The following is a 23,132-nucleotide window of genomic DNA, read 5'->3' on the forward strand; positions in this document are numbered from 1 at the left end:
GAGGGGCGGGTGAATAGTCTATAAGGGTATAATTGCCCAGGGATTTCTTTGTTCCGGTTCTTCCATCCTTCCTTTTTCCTTCCTTCTTTCCTCTCCTCCTCTCCCCACCCAGGGGCACCCAGCTCAAGCTGATCCTGCTGCTGTACCACTCTATTAAATTATTTATTTTTTATAAGACTCAGTGCCTGAGAGTCTGTTTCGGGAAACCGAGGGCTCAAACTTCGGAGCGAACTAACACCAGACGCCTGGACGGATCGGTAAGTGATTAATAGCATGCTAAACTTTGAGATCCTAACTAAGTGATATAAAGGATTGACTGTGCACATATAATTCCCTTAGCCATAAACCATTGTCCAAGTCTGGGACTAAGATTAGATCCAGCCGCACCTAGACTCCTCTCTGAGAAGGAGTTTAGAAAGCAAGGGGGTCCATTCTGAACCTCGTGACTCAACGGGAGGGTCTCCCTTACCTTTTTGCATCTCTGATCTCTGTGCAAGTCATTCTAAATCGATTCTAACTCGATTTTCCTTTGTATGTTTCTCCCATATAGAGTGAACCTTGCCATCGAACTCTGTTAAGTCGCACTTTTACAGATTCTTTCAGGATCCTAAACCACTCATCCACAACAGAACATTACTCAGTCCCAATCAATTTGAGTGCTTTGCACAATTTTTTCCTCTATGGCAGATACTTTTATCACACACTGTATTGGGTTTGTGTGGCAAAGTTTTGGTAGTGGGGGGGCTACAGGGGTGGCTTCTGTGAGAAGATGCCAGAAGCTTCCCCTATGTCTGATAGAGCCAATGCCAGCGGGTTCCAAGACAGACCCACCACTGGCCAAGGCCAAGCCAATCAGCAACAGTGGTATCACCTCTGGGATAACATATTTAAGAAGGGGGAAAAAAGTTACTGTGCAGCAGCAGTTGCAGCCAGAGAAGAGAGGAGTGAGAATATGTGAGAGGAACAACTCTGCAGACACCAAGGTCAGTGAAGAAGGAGGGGGAGGAGGTGCTCCAGGCACCGGAGCAGAGATTCCCCTGCAGCCTGTGGTGAAGACCATGGTGAGGCAGGCTGTCCCCCTGCAGCCCATGGAGGTCCACGGTGGAGCAGGTATCCACCTGCAGCCCCTGGAGGACCCCACGCTGGAGCAGGTGGATGCCCGAAGGAGGCTGTGACCCCATGGGAAGCCTGCGCTGGAGCAGACTCCTAGCAGGACCTGTGGAGAGAGGAGCCCACACTGGAGCAGGTTTGCTGGCAGGACTTGTGACCCCATGGGGGACCCACGCTGGAGCAGTCTGTTCCTGAAGGACTGCACCCTGTGGAAGGGACCCACACTGGAGCAGTTAGTGAAGAACTGTAGCCCATGGGAAGGACCCATGTTGGAGAAGTTTGTGGAGAACTGTCTCCCGTGGGAGGGACCCCACACTGGAGCAGGGGAAGAGTGTGAGGAGTCCTCCCCCTGAGGAGGAAGGAGCGGCAGAAATAACATGTGGTGAACTGACTGCAACCCCCATTCCCTGTCCCCCTGTGCCACTGGAGGGGAGAAGGTAGAGAAAATCAGGAGTGAAGTTGAGCCTGGGAAGAAGGGAGGGGTGGGGGGAAGGTGTTTTTAAGATTTGGTGTTATTTCTCATTACCCTACTCTGATTTGACTGGTAATAAATTAATTGTTTTTTCCCAAGTCGAGTCTGTTTTGCCCGTGACGGTAATTGGTGAGTGATCTCCCTGTCCTTATCTCGACCCATGAGCCTGTCGTTATATTTTCTCTCCTCTGTCCAGCTGAGGAGGGGAGTGATAGAGCAGCTTTGGTGGGCACCTGACATCCAGCCAGGGTCAACCCACCACACACACGATAAGAAATACATTGTTCTGTCCTAGTACATCCATCTTGATTATTTATTTTCATGTCTTCATAATGAAGATACAATGAATACAATAACATACAACACATCCACTTCTCTCCAATTACTTTCCCCTTCTAAAAAAAAAAGCCATAGAATTAGTACCTAACACTGTGAATAGAACATGTAATACTACACTTTGTTAAACAGAATACCTCCCTAGAAAACAGCAGAATATACTCTGCTAAGATGAACAAAAAAATTTAATCCTGAAAAGTCATCACAAAAACCTAAAGTTTTAGTGTTGTTTGTATAGTGTAAAAGCTGTGAATTAGTAGCTTAAGTATCTCAATAGTTAAGATGTTTGCACAGAAAGCAAAATTATCTTTCACAACAATTTTCTTCCCACCTTTGTTTTCCTGTCATGAACCATCTGTCAACTAGAATCCACTGTGCACAAATCACCCATAGAAATACATGATGTACCACTATTAATTCACATCACAGAAACTAAACAGCATCTCAACCACAAGAGGTGTTTCAGGCCATCGAGGAAGCTGACCACCACTGCACACTAGCTGTACAAATGTGCAATCCAACTATAGTACAACACAAATAAAGCATAACTTCAGTGGGACTACTCATATGGACAGTACATACATAGATACTTTCCTGTGTCAGAGTCTAAGAAATTATGTTGAACAGAATACTTGCCTGACTATCCCTGAACTTCACTATTGGCACTTTTGCCCGAATCAGCTGAGGTCGTTCAATGTAGCTTGCTAAAAGGGAGAAAAATATGCAATTAAGTTTCATGTAAGATGCTGATCTTAAAAAAAGATCCTAAAGTAGAGTCAAACTGACTGATCTATAGCAAATAGTAGCTTATTAAATTTAGCAAAAATATTCTCAGAAGGGTTGTGCTAAACTAAGTAACCTTTAGCAACTGCAGCAAAAATACAATCTAGGAAAGCATGTGGAAAAAACATACACTAAATATTAGAGAAAAACATTAGTGGAAGATTTTTCTGTGGGAAGTATATTCAAGAAATTTGAACGTAAGGAATGCAGTTCTACAATGCTTTCACTGAGCAGTACTTGTAATAGAAATCCTGAATAATTAAGGTTCAAAAAGAAGGGAGCAAGAACAGACCCAATCCAGGATGGCCAGATACTTAAGCCCAACACTATGTTGTAGCAAGGGGCACATGATCAGCTGCATACTTGTTAATCATGTCTAGACTGCTTGCAGTTGAAGTTCTGCATTTTACTGATCAAAAAATATAACTATCATCACTACGTACTGATTATGCTTAAAACTTCAAGAACTGTTGCTTTGACTAAAGTACATACCAAGACAGACATTTCCTATTGAATCACTACTGAAAACAGGACACCACTTTCCATCAAAGATGAGATAAGCTTTATTTGCCTTTTGCTTTAATGACAATAGGACATGCAATAAATACACAGTCACAGGACTGCACCTCAGATTATTATCCACACAGTATAGACACACAAGCTCAATGCCAGACCATCCAAACCCAAACATACTAAGCTCTGCCAGACTCATACAGTGCCACCAAATGCATCTTTGCACTTAGCTCCCCAAAACTGCTGCATCAGTCATATTATCTGCGATTTCCCCGTTCTTCACAATATCTCAGGCTATATTTAGTAGTCGCCCATAATCCTGAATGAGAAATGCACCCAAGAAAGTAATGGAAAAGACAAAGAAAAGCAGAGTCCATAGGTTACACAATATGAATTTGGGCAAAAAGCACAGCTTTAATAATTTCTTATGTTGCAAAATATAGGACCACTTGAATTTTACCATATCTAACACTATACATTTTCCCCTTGTTTCCATAAATTAACCTCAAATTAGAATAAATAAGTACAACAAAGCTAGGATTAGTGCAGATTAAAAATAACCTTAAATAAAAGCTGATCTTCACTTGGGGGGGGGGGAGATCTTTCTATCAATTCAGATAGCAACCTTGATTAAACAGTGTCAGCTCTATTGCATTTGGATGACAACTTCAGGTTTGTTAAAACCCTACTGTGCAATATTCAATTAAAACAAATTTTACTTTTTTTTGAGACTTTTTGAAAGTGTTTTATGGATATGCATATTTGGACAGATTTGACCTGAGGTAATCCTTTATCTGGATTTGAATGCATTGTATGATCCTAAGCAACACACAGATTGACATTAAAAAAAATTATAATCTTATTAACTTACTAATTTTAAAGGAAGAATCTTACAAAACTCCAATCCACATTCACCGAACATACAATCTAGTACAACTTACACAAGCATCCCCTCTTTCTTGCTGCACCTGCAGACACATCCAAGCATCCCTCTTCCAACATCCCAGAACATTCTGAATGTGAAGCTATAAAGCATGTAGAGCTCCCTGCTTTCTTTCCTTTCACTACCAAATTTAAGACAAAGATGCCCAACACAGCCTATGGGAGACAACTGTGGGTATCTATCTGCATGCCACAGCAATTCAACTTTCCTCACTATGACAATTTCCGAAGGGCTCTTGAGAAGTTAACTGGACTCGCTCTAGTGACAATCCACTTCCAAATACATCCTTGTCTGCAAGTGCATCCCAACACTTGATGGGTACTCATGCCAAATTTGTTGGCTAAGAAAAACAAAAACAAAAAAATCCAGTCCAACATAGTCCCAATCTGTTTCCCAAGGGTGAAACAGAGCAAAGAGGATGTTAGAAGGTAGTGACTTGCTGCTGGTATCCTCTTTCTTGGCTCACACCAATGACACTGTTAGCAGAATCTCTATTGTACATAAGTATTAGATTGTCATATATACCAGGGAAGAAACAGTCACAAACACAGGATTTGGAATTCTGAAATACATACAGATTGAATAAAAGCCTTAGTAAACTGACTCTGACCCTGATGCTATGACCAGAGGGGCTACACCAAAAAACACACAAAGAATTCTACATAGCTGCTCCACAGTTTTAGGCATGTCTACGATAGTCACAGATACCACTTCAGCTGTAGTGAAAAAGAATATAATCACTTCAAAGAAGACTAAACACTATTTAATAAATAATATAACCCATTCATGCAGAATTTCAGATTAAACAGCTTAAATCTCTCTTTTCTTTTGCAGAATAAAAGATTAAGCAATTGTACAAAATATTAATCCCAAACACAGTATATGCCAAAAATATCTTTGGCATCCTGCACATGTAGCCTGGTATCATCGATAGGGTTATACTATAGAAAGAGAAATTGGGTGAGACAGAAGTCTGAATCCAGAGTCGTGAAGAATCTAGGAGGGTACAACCCAGCACAGGATGAATTAATTGTTGATGTTTGGAATTCACTCACTTTTCTTGCAAAGCGACATCTTTTTGCAAAACCATGTCTGTGACTAAACAGAAATGTTTTCTTCCACCCATGTTAAAGAATATTTTATAAACTGAATGAGGACTATATACAAGCCTTAGAGAACTACGTACCTTTAATAGAACACAGACTAAAACATAAGTAGTATATAATAAATTGGCAGTAGGCCATGAATAACTAATGTATATTGCTCACATCATATGATAAACTTAATAATCACATGATACCAGGAGTATCTACTCTAAACCAGTCTGAATGGGAGCAATATGAATTAGGTTGTTGGGTTTGTTTTTTGGGGTTTTTTTGGTTATTTTTTTAAAATTTTATCTGACTACATTTTCAGCTGAGAGGAATATTTGCATGTGAATATTCTTCTAGGTAAATAAGACATTCTGAACACTTATGCGACGCCATTTTAAACTCATTAAGTTTTATCATCAGCATGATGAAGTAAGGCAAACAGGAGTATAGTTAATAAGTTAACTTTTTTGTCTATGGCAGGAAGTTGAGAGATAACTGTATAGTTGTAAAGAATTCCCCAGGGAGGCACGTCAAGCTTGAGAAACAGTGTTTCCAGGTCACTTTTATTACAGCCCTCTGACTGTTTTACCTCATTTACAATGTTACCATGAGTGAGAGAGAGGGAAGAAAAAGGTTGAAGAGGATCTTAACCCTAGCCACGTAGGAATACACAGAGAACAAAGGGTCCTTTTTTAAACAGAATGTTTTCTTTTCCAAACATTGCATGGAAAGAAAAGATTTATGTCTATACCACCATGCAGTACTTTATGTTCTCACCTACCTGTGAAGTCCTTCAAGATCATTCGAGTTCAAGTTCCCTTGCTTGTCCTAGCTGTTGCACATTCCCCAACTGTTACGCGGATTCCATTCTGATATCCTAGTCTCAACACTACAGCGCCTCTTTGTATAAATAAGAGAAAATGAGCTCTTTGTTATTTATTCAAATAGCAAACACGGGTCAACCCAGTACTGCTAAGTTGTTGTTCAAATGAATCCTGCCTAGACTGGATGAATCTAAAGAGAGCAATCAGTTTGAGGTTTACTCTCAGTGGTTTGGATTACACTCTCTTCAATATGTTATTAACAGTTATCATCCCAAATTCACATTTCTAAAAGATGTTGCCTTGAGCGTACAGTTCTGGAGGTGTTAGCCAGTATTGTAAAAAATAGATATGTGCAGGTATCTGAACAAATATGTAGAAGTTACACATACTCTGCTAGTCTTTGAAACAGAAGACGTATTACTGCTATGTTTACATCTCTACTCTAGGAGAAACACAATACCTTAAAGACTAACACATCCCATAAAGACAGTGAATAAATATCAGAAGTTTTTTCCTACTTTGCGACTAGACTATTTAAAAAAAAAAAAAAAAAGTGTGTCATGTCTTTCTGTTACTGGCAAAAAAACCTGATTTTGTCTAAAACTCCGTCACAGAACACAACCTCTTGGAAAAAAAAAAAGAAGAGGGTGATAATTTATTTAGATGCTCCCTTTCTGGTCCCTGAAAACACAATTATTTTATCACTGTGCTTCTCAGCACTGGAACGACTTGCATCCTAGGCATACTCAGACTAAGTTCTGGACCACTTATGCAAACATCAATATTTAATGACTTATTACTATTGTATTATCAGATGCCTATTCTGAGATGGATATATCAAGTCTCTCCTCAAGTGAGCTGTTGAAATCCGGGTATGCACACCTGCCAGGGAAGACATTTTGAAGTCTGCATTAAAATTTATGGTTTGTTCCTTTTACCATTGCAGGATTGTTCAGAACAGCAACATAAGGAGTAACATCAAAGAATATATCACAAGTCTGAGAACTAGGGAGACACAGTCATTGATATTAATAAGTGACAGGATCTTTTATAATTCAAAGGATGGCACAAAAACCTCTCTGAAGTAGGAGGCTTTCACTTTTAAGTCAAGAACTGCCCCAATGAATTCTTCATCTGAAGGGAGCCTAAACAACAACTTATAAGAACTATGAATTGACCTGTTTCTCCTATGTGTGCTGGTACTGTCAACATTTAATATTTTCTTCACTAGGCACCTAAGTTAACTATTTCACTGGTATCAAGTTGTCGTCCCTGTTCCCCTCCCCCCCCAAAAAAAGTTCTACACAGTCTATTGTGAGTGACATCTTATTTTACAAATCCTTGAGTATTGTCCCCAGGAAGGCACTGCAATCTAAAAGAGTAGTAAGATTTCACTAACAGGTTTCCTAAACAGAAATCCACTTCCCCCCCCCCCCCCCCCCGCAATTGTGGTCCACTATTCAGAAGTCATTTTAGATGCTACCTGTTCTTGAAGTCCACTAGTTTGGAAGGCAACCCTTACGTTTTTCTAATTACTATCCATCAGCACCAAGATAAGTAACATTACTAAATATTTATAGCTTTTCTCCAAACAATACTGTGATTAGAAGCTAGACAACACACAGTTACATAAATTAGTTACAACTGTGCATCAATACTTCTTCCAGAATTGCCAATAATCTTACCACCTCACTGTAGCCAGGAACTTACAAAGTTTAGTACTGAAGAGTTTTTGGACTAAGCTGAGTATATGCCTTGCTTCAGTCTTCTGATTTACCTGAAATATGATATTAAAATTAAAGAAAAAAAAAATTGGTATCTCCCATTTAAATGTTCCTTATTCTTATATAATAAGCATGCTTTACTTTTCAAATAAAAAAAATATTCTCACAATAAGACATGTACATGAGTATGAACACATCCCTCAGTCTACAAATACATTTAGCATAGCAAAAGTCAGACAGAACAATTCAATATGCAGAGTAACTATCAGACATTCACAAATCACAGAACTTGAGGGAAAGCTAGCCCCGCTTATACAAAAATGTAATTCCTTTTCAATGTTTCAATTCTTTCAAAATTATGCTCTATTTAGATTTTTTGTTATATCTTTTCTCTCAAATTCTACTCAAACATTTTCTCTCACCAAAAATACTTAAGATATTTTGCATAGCAAATTCCTTCTTATAAAGGAATTTAAATTTTAAATTTTCTTATTCCTTCTTTAGCTCACTAAAATTAGTAGCTATGAACCTAAATAAAGAAATAAAAAATTTGTACTTATTAAAAATTGTTCCTGCATCTAAAATGAGTTAGAGTTCTTTAAACAATTTTCTTCATGATCTTAGGCAACTTACTTCTCCATTTTGCTGTTCTTTGTTCACCTGTTAAATTCATATTTGCAACATTATTGGACCCACAGTTCATAAGTGCAAAAATATGTTATTAAATCAAAAGGATTTGAACATTTGTTTCTCATTGTAGAATCCAGCCTTATAAAAGCACATACATTTTAAAAATAGACTTTGTTTTAACTATATATTTTTAAAATTACTTACTGGTTCTTCTTTAACCACCAAGCACAAGTCACCATCACTGCTACGAGTGCCGAACCCATTCAGTGAGGGCCCAACCGAAAAGAGCCTGCTCTCTGTAACAGAAGAATCATGGAATAAAAACTGATGCGACATGTCATAGTTTAAGAGGAAGGAAGAACTGTGAACTTGAACATTCAAATTGATATTAAGTAATCAAATTCAAAACATACATGGAAAACCACACTGATTTTTCTCTCTGGAGTTGTGTTCTGCAAAGCTCTTTTCTGTTCAAATCACAGGTCTGTTGCTGACATGCTTGAAAACTCCAAAACCTGCTGACTTAACTTGACACACACATTCAAAAAGTAAAGATAAAGAGAACTGAACATTCTTTCCTGCCAGAAATGCAATTACATCAAACATAGAAGACTGCATTAAAAAAAAAAAAAAAAAAAAAAGTTTAACGTGATCTATTCCATTGTCTAGCATTTTATCGCACTTGAATTCACACTGAACACCTCCTCGGAAGAAATTTCTGCAAAGTTTTTAAATTTAAATTTGTTCAATCTGTTATAAAATGTCTATCCACAGAAAATAATTGTTGCCCCATCAGTATCTGCAGCTTTTCAGGGAATAAGCAGTGAGAGACCAGAGATATCTTCTGCTGACAGCCAGGTAGATTTCCTGACATTAGTATGAAAAACAAACACCACCCCTACCCCCCCCCAAATGCTCCAAAACCAAACACACAGGAGGCTATATAGGACCATAGCGGCAGCTACATTTATTGATATTCCTTCTAATGACAGCTCAGCAATAGAGACCCCATGACACTATCAAAGAACCTTGCAGAAATTTTTGTGGTCTCCCACAGCACCACTGGACCCTGCCTACTCAGAAGGCAGATGTAAAGCACAGGCATAAAAAGATATTACCTTATCTTTTGCCACAGGGAGTGTGGTTTCTATAGAGTCTGGAAATGAAGTATCTCTCAACGGAGGGACACATCCAGTTAAATCTGGTATGTAATGCGCGTGGAACAGTGGAGATGGAATTGATCCTGGGAAGGAATACCTATGTTCTTCTGGTAAAGGCACTACTTGGTTAACTACAGTTGTTTCATGATGAGGTGAATGAAACCGCTGCCGTTTGACATCATATGGAACAGTTTGTTCACTTTAGTCTCCTAAGGAAAAAAAAAAAAATTATGTGACTATTTCACTAAAAGCAAGTATTATACAGAACAAAAGGCATGCCCATCCTAGATATTAGGTGAAATAAACCTGGAATAGGAAAAAGAACAAACAACTACAAAAGTACAGATACCCTTGAAGTGAATTGATGCAACTGCTTTACAAGAGTATCTATATTAACCAATTGAAACCTAAATGGCAAGTTCAGTTAAGCAGGACAGCTAAAAAAGATGAATGCTGGTATTACTATTTTTGTGACCACATACTTTTTTTTTTTTTTAAAGATACATACAGACTATGTAAGTGTACTCTTCTTTAAAATCAACAGAAGTGCAATGAGAAAATTTTGAGTTCTGAATACCCAGTGATGAATAAGATAAATTCAGTAGTGGGGAGGGGAGAAAAAAGAAACTTACCACAATAGCCATTCAAAATGTAGCATTTTTCTGTGTAGGCTTAGATTGTACAGACAGTAAAATGTGTAATCTGGGAAAAAAAAGAATCACTATTCATTTGAAAAATCAAACTAATGATTGTATTAAGCTACACAGGTCATAAAACTAATGTCTCGTTTTCAAGCACAAGCCTGTATCTCCTCATTAAGTCACTTATCACAGGAACTCAAATATATTTGAAGAGATATAGTGATCTTACAGACAGCCCCTTGGCACCTGAACTTTTCATTAAGAAAAAGTTGTACTGAAAGCTGATCAGTGATTGAATACTGTGGTCTATCCACAGTAAAGAATAAAAGAGGACATTCACATTTTGTTTATAACACCAAGTATTGCATATAAGCTAACCAGTATGGGGGTATTCACACATTTTTTAATTAAAAAAAAAAAGAAAGCACGAAATCAAATGTTCATATGTATCAATGAATTAACTATTAATAAAACTACAGTTATTTCTTGTAGTCAGAAAAGCTGGCACAGCTTTTGGGGACCTGGACAGATAGCATTATTAATTAAACACAAGTTTAACTGAAGAGATCTCAAGTCACCATTTCATTTTTCAAGTCTGAGAAAAGTTCTGATAACATTACCCACCCACAACCTTAAAGGAACTCATAATGTAACATTAAATCAAAACATGATGCTGTTTCAGCTTATTTTAACTGAAAAGAAAAGAACTTACATGAACTCGTCTTCAGCAAAAATACCTTAAGAAGAGTTGACTCAAGATTTAAGGATTAACTAGTTGATTGCAAATCTCTTAACACAACATAGCTTTCCATAAACCAGACTGGTCAAGAGGAAAACATGCATACAGCATGAAACCAGGAACTTCTTTAGTTCATATGACAGTTATATACTCAACTATAGCTTAATACAATATATTTAATTGTACTTATTTTCTCATCTGTTAAATCTGGAAGAGAAATAGCATACAGGAAAGTTTTGAAGACAGATTACATAAGACTTCCTCCCTATCAATTGATTCACAGAACTATTAAAAACTGTGCAAACACATATCAACTACTATTTCTGAACTGATAAGGAGAAGAAAGTAATTTTTTCCTAGAATGTTAAGAGAAACTAAAACCACACATTCATCTGAAATTCCTCTTTCTGTTGCAACTAAGGTAACAAAGGAAGCTATGTAAATTCAAGTAAGTTTAAGTTTTTTGAAAAGTAGAAAAATTATGTTTCAATAAAATTCCTCTTAAAAAAAGAACTTATATATGCTTGAATTTATCACTTTGTATTTAAAAAAAAAAAACCAAAAACCAACATCACATGATTAAGAAAATCAGGAGAAACATCTAGCACGTCATCAGAAAAACATCACAATTCCCATAAAACATTGAAGGAGGCTTGACAAATTAACAGGAAGAGAACACTCACTTTATTGACACAAACCCTCTTATAGTCAAGCACACACAGACTACCATCTATTATAGTATTAAAATAAAATATGCAAGTCTCAGTTCTGTAAGGCCACAGCTGTTGGAAGAGAAAAACTATGCATACTAAGTCACTTATGAGTACTAAAATTCTCAAAAACAGATACATGAATGCTTTAAAGATCCATGACATGGCCTATTTAATCAAAAAAGTTTTATTCAGTATTCTTGCAATTTCTAACAAAACTCAAGCTGCACAAGAAATTGACATTAGACAAACTTCATCATGGGTACATTACAACCAGAATTAATCACACAAAGAACTTACTTTCTTCCTCGGAATGACATGGGGGCTGCAGACATACATACTGGACTGCCATTTCCATAAGTCAACAGCTGCAGTGTAACTGGAATAGTTGCAAGGTTCCCACTCAGAGCCCTGGAAAGACTACAGTCCATAACTGTTATTCATATAATAACTAAGATGCTTAGTCTATGGACCACCCCTGTGAAATGTCTGTAAAATGTCCAGATGTGTCCACAAAATGTCCATTGGGTTCATTTAGTCCATGACTTTGGGCTCCATCTCTTATGGTGGTCACTCAGGACAGGAGAGGTGGTGTGTTGCGTGGAGTTATTGAGCACCAAAGTCAGCTCAGGTCGGGTCACTGCTGCACTTGCACTGCTTCTTGTGAGGCTTGTCCTCCACTGGTTCAGGTGGTTCCTGCTATAGTAATTCCCACAACATGCAACTCAAATCCTGGGTTACAACAATTTAAAGGTATTTCCATTACAATCTCCACCCCTGGTCCCTTTGGACCAGACCATAGGGATTAACATTGCAATGAACTCCTCCCCTTGCCCCTGCTCCAGCTTGGATTTATCCACAGACTGCAGCCCCTTAGGGTTGTACCTGCTCCAAGTGGAGCCTTATCTATGAGCCACAGTCTCTTCAGGGGTATACCTGCTGCGGCATAGACTTATCCACAGCCACAGTCGCTTTGAGGTACACCTCAAACGTGGACTTATCCTTGGGCCACAATCCCTTAAGAGGTATACCTGCTGCGGCACAGACATAACCACGGCCACAGATGCTTCGAGATGTACCTGCTCTGGCATGGGCTTATCCACGGCCACAGACGCTTCAGGGTGTCCTGCTCCCATGTGGACTCATCCACAGGTCACAGTCCCTTCGACTCGAGTTCACACTGGAGTTCCAGCCTGTCCAGTACAGCAGCACAGAAACAGCAGCAATGCCCTGGCCATCTGCCAGCCCAGGCGCATCACCACTGCTGTTATCAAAATGATCCCAGGCACAGCAGAGTAAGATGGCAAGCAGTACAACAGTACAGCAAGCAGCAAAAGCAAAAAGCAGCCACTAACGAGCACTAGACTCTAATATACAGTAAGGCAAGCAAGCCCCATGGCAAGCACAGGAGCCTGCCAATTAATAGCTAAACAGCAATAACAGCTATAAATTCAATCTAGCACATTCCAATCAAATCTGTTGTTATCTCGAACCCTTCGAGCCTCACATTGGGTGCCAAAAAGGACTGTTGTGGTTTAACCCCAGCTGGCAACTAAGCACCACACAGCCGCTTGCTCACTCCCCCCACCCAGTGGGATGGGGGAAGGAATCAGAAGAGTAAAAGTGAGAAAACTCATGGGTTGAGATAAAGACAGTTTAATAGGTAAAGCAAAAGCCGCACACGCAAGCAAAGCAAAGCAAGGAATTCATTCACTACTTCCCATCAGCAGGCAGGTGTTCAGCCATCTCCAGGAAAGCAGGGCTCCATCACACATAATGGTTACTTGGGAAGACAAACACCATCACTCTGAACGTCCTCCCTTTCCTTCTTCTTCCCCCAGCTTTATATGCTGAGCATGATGTCATATGGTATGGAATATCCCTTTGGTCAGTTGGGGTCAGCTGTCCCAGCTGTGTCCCCTCCCAACTTCTTGTGCACCCCCAGCCTCCTCGCTGGTGGGGTGGTGTGAGAAGCAGAAAAGGCCTTGACTCTGTGTAAGCACTGCTCAGCAATAACGAAAACATCCCTGTATTCTCAACACTGTTTCCAGCACAAATCCAAAACATAGCCCCATACTAGCTACTATGAAGAAAATTAACTCTAGCCCAGCCAAAACCAGCACACCTTTTATCTACATTTAAAAAAAAAAAATCAAAATTAGGTAACAAGAAATACTAGTAACCTTTTAAATTTCTAGTTTAAAAATTGAAATAATCTAGAATATATTTCCACAGATTACTTAAAAGAATTGTGATTGTGGGCTAGTTTTATCTCCTTTCAGGACAAGACGCTAAATCAAAGTACTATATTTTCTAAGTTTCACAATTACTACTTAATTTACTTATTTTTAAAAGTTAATTTTTATTTGCTCCCCTCCATTTTAAGTTTAATTTTATGAAAGTTACATGAAATAAAACATAAGAGTTTTCATCTCAAGGAAAATTAACATATTTTAGTGGAATATGTTTCTTATTTCAAATGTTCCACAATGATGTTCACAATATAAGGGAAGGAACACTTGACTTCATCATAAGAACATAAAGATGCAGCTGATCACAAACTATAAGCAAAATTAGGTTTTTTTCATAACATAAGCAAAGAAGCAGACAAATGGTGACAGCAACTGGAAAGTAATCTACTCATGCTTTAAGAATATCATATACATAGCATTATTTTATGTGTGTGCTTACAGAATGGAGTCTGTGATAGTAAATCTGCATTTTTCTATATTTTAAATTGATTCTGGCACAACTGACTGCTGTTTGATCTTGTATCATTATATGCATTATACATTAGCAGAAAGGCTGGATGAAAATCTTTGCCCCTACAATAGGTTAAACTGTGTGTTGCATCCATTTTGCAAATCATCAGTATTTTACCTTAAGCTCAACTTATATGTTGGAAACAATAACAGTTCAGACTTTACATGGCAAGACCACATTAGAAGATTTTTAAAACCAGTTATCAATACTGTATATATCTCTTTGCTGCAGTGAAAACCTGACATTACTTTCAAGTTTCTTCATTTGTTTTTTACTTCAGTCTTAAATAAGAACCCTGCAAACAAAGATGCGTCACACACACAGTTGTTTGTGACTGATCTCAATACTTTGCATATAAATATTTACCCAATTAGTGCAATATGGCGATACAAATACAAAAGAAAGAAGATTTTTCAAACAACTAGAACACTTAAAAGTCATAAGAACAATGGCAGTATTTCCCTAATTATTACATAAAAACGTTTTTATCAACCCAATGCTGCAGTAATACATTTGGGAAAAGTGCTGACAGATCCATGCACCAGCATGGAAATCCTATCACCACACAGTAGTCTAAGTTCGGAATAAAATTAAAGTATCACTTTTAGGTTCTCTCTCTCTTTCTCCATTACCAAACTAAAAATTATATATAAAAAAATTGTATTAACAGTTACATTAATAGGCATTCTCTCTGTCGTGGTTTAACCCCAGCCAGCAGCTAAGCACCATGCAGCCACTCCCTCACTCCCCCCCTGCTCCCAGTGGGATGGGGAGGAGAATTGGGAAAGAAGGCAGAACTCGTGGGTTGAGATAAGAACAGTTTAATAACTAAAGTAAAATATACTAACAATAATAATAATGAAATATAATAATAATAGTAATAATTGTAATGAAAAGAAATATAACAAAAAAAAGAGGGGAAAAAAAGGAAAAAAAAACCAAAACAAAAACAGTGATGCACAATGCAATTGCTCACCATCTGCTGACTGATGCCCGAGCAGCGATCTGCCCCTCCCAACCAACTCCCCCCTGTTTATATACTGGGCATGATGTTCCATGGTATGCAATACCCCTTTGGCTAGTTCAGGTCAGCTGCCCTGGCTCTGTCCCCTCCCAGCTTCTTGCACACCTGCTTGCTGGCAGAGCATGGGAAACTGAAAAGTCCTTGGCTTAAGATAAGCGCTACTTAGCAACAACTAAAACATCAGAGTGTTATCAACATTATTCTCACACTAAATCCAAAACACAGCACTGTACCAGCTACTAAGAAGAAAATTAACTCTATCCCAGCCAAAACCAGGACATCTCATACACTGAAATAAAATCAGTTATTCCTAACTTTATTGTAGTAAGGTCTCATTGTTTCCACGGCCTTGAAGTCTTCTTTCACCTACCACTATGGACTCGTCATATTTTTTACCTTCTGTCCTGGTTTCAGCTGGGATAGAGTTAACTCTCTTCTTAGTAGCTGGTACAGTGCTGTGTTTTGGATGTAGTGTGAGAATGATGTTGATAACACTCCGATGTTTTAGTTGTTGCTAATTAGTGCTTATCTTAAGCCAAGGACTTTTCAGTCTCCTGTGCTCTGCTAGCAAGCAGGTGTGCAAGAAGCTGGGAGAGAGCATAGCCAGGGCAGCTGACCTGAACTAGCCAAAGGGGTATTCCATACCATGGAATGTCATGCCCAGTATATAAACAGGGGGGAATTGGCTGGGGGGGGAATTGCGGCTCTGGCATCAGTCAGCAGGTGGTGAGCAATTGCATTGTGCATCACTTGTCTTATTTCTTTTTTTCTTGTTGTTGTATTCTTTTTCATTACAATTATTATTCTTAGTTAGTAGTGTATTTTTACTTTAGTTATTAAACTGTTCTTATCTCAACCCACGAGTTTTACTTTTTTTTTCTTCCTTTCCTCCTCCTCACCCCACTGGGAGGGGGGAGGGGGAAGCTGCTGCGTGGTGCTTAGTTGCTGGCTGGGGTTAAACCACGACACCTCCTCAGACAGTTCCAACTGCATTAGCATGGAACCTAGGCAAATAAATTCCAAGGAGTTTATTTGCTCAGGTTTGACATTGTTCCTTACTTCCTGTGATGACAACCCACACTAGTGAAAAACTGGTACTATTGACATTGCTGTACTAGCTCCAAGAAAAAGCTGTCAAGATAGCCATTCTCACAGTTTTCTCTCTCACTTCTGTTTGGAGGTGGGGGGAAGTGTTATGTATTAGTGAAAGTTATTTTTGAGATGCTTACTTACAATTCTGCTGAAGAGAGAAAACAAATCGCATGATGAGAAAGTCAACTGACACTTACATTTAGTCTGAATAATATTTATGTGCAGTCCAAAAATCATAAAACAGTACAAACCAAAACACACAGATGCAGAAACACCAATTAAGTCACTTTAAGTAAGGAAGTGAACATAGTAAGGGCTCCAGTAAGAAATTCATAATTTCTAAAAGAGAGAAGGGACCTACACTTCACAGAAACAAATCTCTTAAACTTTTGTGTTTCTAGTATGGACAGGCAATGTAACAACTGTTAACACACCTCATTCATCTCTAAGCATCTCAGGCACTCTCAGCATTACATACGATATACATAAGGAGTTGACGAATATAATTCATCAGCATCAGAATTCAAGATTTAGTTGTAAAAGTAATAGGTTTTTTAGCCTTTGAAGTTGTAAACACCAGAAAGAATAACAATGGAGGAGTTACCTTCCCTAAATCAAAACCCAAAACAAAACAGCATAGCAACACTGTTGTCTCACACTAACAGCATTTACAGTGACTTTCAGTAGAGATTACCGTGGTGGGAATTGCTAGGCTCTCCAAAAAAAAGTTTCGTAAACTTTACAATTCAGGTACGCTTCCCCTGTCACCGTAATGGGGAATAAACCTCTTAACACCAATGTAGCATTAAGAAGCAGGCATTCTCTTTATTGCAGCACCAGATGCACAGGGGATCACTCCACCTAACGTGCATGCCGCATACAAAAATTACAGGGTTTATATCCAGTTATCTAATTAGTAACAATTAGTAAAAACACGCCTAAGTTTACACTCATTGGCTAGTGATAAACATTTCATTCATTACTTCAGTCGTATTTAAATTAACTTGGCTTGCGATGTAGATTAGCACGCATGCTCCTTACAGGTGTAGGGGGGCAAGTTTCTTCGGTCTTGACTTGAGTCGGTGGTCGTGCTTCCCCCTGCCGTTTTTACCTTTCCCTAGTTACGAATGACTTCTCCGGGTTTGGCTCATTTTGTAATTCAGTCAGCAGAGCCGGGGGTACAATACCGATATTGAGGAACATCTTGCCTTTTTATCACGTATTGTTATTTGCTAATCTTTGGTATGTAGGCCTACTTGTCCTTGGTACGCAGACTTGCTCACCTCTGGTATGCAGGCCTGCTTGCTCTATCTGTACAAAGTTTACACAAAGGGGCCCTTCATCAAATTGTCTAAGTCTTTTGGTAACACCCCCAGTGGGAAATTTTTTTCCAAGTAAGCACGTACTTTTGAGGGAAGCACACAAGTAAATACTGGTACACTTTCCCTGTAAGCAAGCCCAAGCGCACACGACCCCCGAGCCCCTGAGAAGACGCAGCTCCCGCGACGCCCGGAGCCCCACCAGCCCTCCACAGCGCTCACACACCTCACCCCTCACCTCAGCGATTGGCGCCCAGCGGGAGGCGTCCGGGACACCCGACCACAGGGCAGCCCGCCTCCGCTCCCCGGGCCCCGACTCCCCTGGCACCTCTCCCCACAGCGACACAGGATCCCTGCACCCCGCAGGAAGACTCACGCCAGGCCTGGGCAGAGACAAGCAGGGCAGGCCCCTCACCCACACTTCCCCCCACAGCAACGCGAACCAGAAACAGATAACAATTCCTCCAGCTGAGCGCTGCCCTCTTACCCGGAGACAAAGACGCCGGCAGGAAGTGACCACCCCGCCCAGCCCTCGCACCGCCTCTTCCCCGCCGCGCGGTCCCTGCGCATGCGCTCTCTCCGTCCCCTCGCCGTGCCGCGAGGTCGGGGGGGGGGTTGTAGCGACGGCGCGCGGTTTTAGGGTCGGTGGTGGTTATCATTAGCGAGCCGACTAGGGTGGCCGCTTCACTGCGCAGGGCAGCCCTGGGACCGGGGCAGCTGCCCGCCGAGGTGCTGGGGGTGCGGCGCGGCGGGGAGCCGCCGCGCTGACGGGCATGGGCGGTGCTGTGCGTTGTGTGGGGGGTGGGGGGTAGTCGCCCGCGGCCGCCCCGTTCCTGCGCAGCTCTGTCAGGGTGCGGAGGTATCGGCTCGGTCCTTAGGCTTGGGCTGGAACAACATCACGTCCTTGTAAAGGCGCAGACCGAAAGCCCGGCCTCGCGGCGTGTCTTGTCTCTGTCCTCAGCTGTCATTATTTGCAAGTGTTTTGTCTGACAAAAGCCTAACGGCCTTTATGTGCTGACGAAGGAATAAAAGGAAGAGGTTACAGCTCACAGTGTTCCACTGACAACCAATTCTGGCTAAAGCCAAAAGATAGAAATGACAGTACAGCTATTTTGCTTTCTAAAGTTGTTGACCAATTGTAATTGAACTACAGTTCAGAAGTGTGTCATAAAGATAATATTTGAATAAATAAGTTAGGATTTGGCTACCAGAGATCATAGGTGTGCTAGGATAAACCCAAAGTCAAGAATGGGCTAAAATGCTTGCACCTTCAAGAATCAAGAGTTCAGAAGATATGAGCCAAATCAAGATTTAATTCCTTCCTCGGGAGAATCATAGAATCATTTAGGTTGGAAAAGACCCTTAAGATCATTGAGTCCAACCCTTAACCTAACACTATCAAGTCCACCACTAAACCATGTCCCTAAGCGCCATGTCTACACATCTTTTAAATACCTTCAGGGATGGTGACTCAACCACTTCCCTGGGCAGCCTGTTCCAATGCTTGACAACCCTTTTGGTGAGGAAATTTTTCCTAATATTCAATCTAAACCTCCCCTGGCGCAACTTGAGACCATTTCCTCTTGTCCTATCACTTGTTACTTGGGAGAAGAGACCAACACCCACCTCGCTACAACCTCCTTTCAGGTAGTTGTAGAGAGCGATAAGGTCTCCCCTCAGCCTCCTTTTCTCCAGACTAGGACAAGGGAATTGTCCTTCTCCAGAAGGACAATTACCATAAGTGAAGTCTTGGCATTGAGTAGGTACAGAAATAATGAGTTTATGCATACACAGAGACACTGTTGAAGCTTCCATCTTTGAGAGGGAAGGGGTAAATTGAGGGCTTGTTATACACTTGGCAGAATGAGGAACATTTTTATGTACCATAAAAACTTTGAAATAAAATGTTCTAGTATTTAAGAGTTTTTACTGAAGAAATCAGAACATTTTTGTTAACAAGTTTAAACTTTACAATATGTGTACATTTGTTTTCTTCAGGGCTTTTCTATGAAGCCTTAAAATAGGCATAACTAAAAAAAAAATGGTTTTTACTTAGCATTTAAGTAAAGCAGCCTATAAAGAGTTGGACCTATGTACTTTTGACCTATGTACACTGAAAACCCAGGCCTCTCTCTCAAGTTGCTAGCATATGTTACTAGTAAGCTATAAATGTGACTTTCATTTTAAGATGCAGGCAGCCAAGAGATGGAGACATATCTGTGTGCATGGAATGCCCATACACACTCTTGCTGAAGGCAGTTACAGAAGTCTAATCAAAAGGTATAGGTTCAAAATTGGAACATTTCTGTCTACTGCAGCAATCCACAGCGTTGCTTTTATTCACAACCAGCATTTTTCCAGATGCACTTGGTATATGTTCTTTAATGAGTTGTAATTCAAATAAACTATTTTTTTCCCATTTTACATTTGTAGACATGTTCCTTCTTGCCTTTAGTTTTAATCTGGCATTTTTCAGGCCAGATAGTTTTTCAGCCAGTGTCATAGAGAAAATGAAACAGGGCTCCAAAGGGAAGCTGTTAGCACCTTATCTATGAAGAGGCTACCACATATCCATAATACGTTACATCAGCTTGAGGCAAGTTCAGTCTTTGTTGTGAGCTATGTATTAGTACAGTTTCTTCTGAATAATTTACAATGTTGCTGTGCAAACTGGGTTAGTATTAGGAGCCCTAGAAATGTCAGGTTTCAAAATAATCCTTCTATTGGTAAAAGTATTCGGTGTGAAATACTATATTAAAGCAACACTGAAGCTGAGCTTTTGAAATCACAAAAGGCAGGAAATGCAGAGTTAAGGTTGCCATGGAAACCTTAACTCTACACCTTTAGGTAGGTAGTATGCTATGGTTTTAATTACTTCCTTTTTGTACAACTCTATATAGGTGCCCTTCTTTTATTATATAAATTCTAAGTATATTGAATGCTATTTATAATACATATTAATTGCACTGGCTACTCAGCAAACATTAGAAATCAGGCATTAGCTGTGGCTGACTATGGAAATATCTTGCACACTAATATTAAGGTGACTGTATGATGTGTATCTAGAAAAGATTATTATGGCTAAGGTATTAACAAGTGCTTTTTCTGAGTTAGAATAGCACAATATGGCCATCACATTACAGAGTATCATCACAAGAAGAGTGAAATCTTTCTTAGAAAACACTGGCAATTTACAGGAGGTAAACTAAAAATGGTAAATGCTGCAACAGAGCCCCTTTCACTCACACTCTCCCCACCTCCCCCTTCCAAGCACCATGGCAGGGCTGTCCAAGCCCCTTTGAGCATCATCCGGGCCGCCTGTCCTGAAGACCTGCGAAGCCAGGTGCTATGGACAGAGGCCATGCTGACAGCCCTGTCCCTGCTGGGTTCTCCTGCTGCTGCCTCTGCACCCAAACGGCCCCTGTCATCCTCCAGTCACAGCCCTCTGAGCCTTTCTCTGACACTCCTCTACAACAGCAGCCCAACTCCTCCAGCCCCAAACCCTGTGGCTGTGGATGGGAGGCAGGAGGGGGTTGTTCTTCTCTTCTGGGGACTGGCTGCATGCTTCCCAAAAGCCATTGCAGGGGAATGAGGCTTGTCTGTTGATCTGCACGCCTTGGCTTGGTCTTGGTCAGGAAAGCAAAGCTCCAAATCCTGAGCATCCTGGGATTTCAGGAGCAATCCAGCAGCAGACTGCCATTCAAGCAAAGGCAAAGCACACTTGTGCCACAGGCTGAAACGCGCTGCTTCCTCCCCCATCTGATGGGAACCATCCCAGTCTCCTGCCTTTGAGCCTTCCCCCAGAAACCTCAGCATGAGTCTTGCACATTTCCATAAGCCCCTGAACAATATCCCCTTGTAATGTTTGGGCACCCCCAAACCCCAAACACATTTCCCGTAGGAGGAAAGGCTGAGAGCTGCAACTTCTTCCTGAGCCCCTTTACCTGGATCACAGAGTCACACAATCACATAATCACAGTATGATTGTGATTGGAAGGGACCTCTGGAGGTCATCTTGTCCAACCCTCATGTTCAGGATCTTATCAATGTGTATAAATACCCGATGGGAGGGATTAAAGAAGACAGGGAGAGACTCTTCTCAGTGGTATTCAGTGAACAGACTAGAGGCAATGGGCACAAATTGAAATATAGGAAATTCTATTTAAAGATAGGAATAAATGTTTTCACTGTGAGTGTGGTCACACTATTCTGTGATCTCTGAAAATGTCTGGCAGCTGCTGAAATAGAAAGAAAAGGAGGGGGCATTAGTGTGCATTAGCTATCTTTTTGCCCTCTCTGCCTGCTGACTGATCCTACATCCCACTTCCATTTCTACTGTGCTGTGTAGATCACCAGGAGAAAGGAAGGTTCATGCTTAAAAGGTAATCTACAGAGTAGACCAAAGGAAGAAGTGAAAAAGGACACTTTTACTTTACCTTATGTTTACTTGCTTAATCAAACCTTAAAGGTGTCAGGAACAGTTTAGCAAGGTCTTGGAAGGAAGATATGGTCTAGCCATGTCTTCCAACATTTTGCTGTAGGGGGAGGATAATTGCCCTTTATCATTTTCTGTCTCTGCCCTGGCATTGGGTAGAGGAGCTGCCAATACTTTTTCTGTAGAATAATCCTGCAGATACTTTTTCCTCAACTGCATTTTTTCATTTAACTTGGAACATATGAGTCTATTTGCTAATGTGCCCCTGAAAAAATATATTAAACAAATATCTAGGCAACACCTGTTACACGACCATATAAGCTACTGCCCACACATCCTTCTCATGTACAAGATTTCTTTAGTGTCCCCCACAATGCAGGTTCTGAGAACCTGTATTTCGTGTACTGGTAGCGCAGAGCCTTGGTGCCTGTCATGAGGAGGACATGCTAAGCACAGCTCATTTGGTGATTTGACTCCTATCATGCGAGTAAAGCAAGGTCTTACATTTCCCTGATTGCAGTTGTGTCCTTCCTCCTGTGATGTACCTGACATTAGGATTGCATGCAGTGGGTAAGGAAAAGGTTGATGTTTGTAACTTAGTTACCTAAATGTTATAGATTAAGTAGAGTTCTCCCCACTTGCCTAGGTAGGGCTAAGAGGTAAGTTAGTGTAAGAGATGTATCAGCCGAGTATCACTGATGGTATGACTCATAACACAAAATCCATAGTTCTAAGCAAGCAAAATACCTTTCAGAAAGTATAGATAGATAGATAGATAGATAGATAACTTGTTTCCACAGAATTCTGTTTAGAAGCATTC

General features: G+C 40.3%; 1 pseudogene; it reads right to left on the bottom strand.

Moving 5' to 3' along the window:
* The window catches only part of LOC127028692 (poly(A) RNA polymerase GLD2-like), a 72,779-nt pseudogene extending 60,130 nt beyond the window's left edge, over positions 1 to 12,649 (bottom strand).
* Between the last annotated feature and the right edge of the window lie 10,483 nt (positions 12,650 to 23,132).

This window comes from Gymnogyps californianus, unplaced genomic scaffold (assembly GCF_018139145.2).
Source record: "Gymnogyps californianus isolate 813 unplaced genomic scaffold, ASM1813914v2 HiC_scaffold_39, whole genome shotgun sequence".
NCBI lineage: Eukaryota > Metazoa > Chordata > Aves > Accipitriformes > Cathartidae > Gymnogyps > Gymnogyps californianus.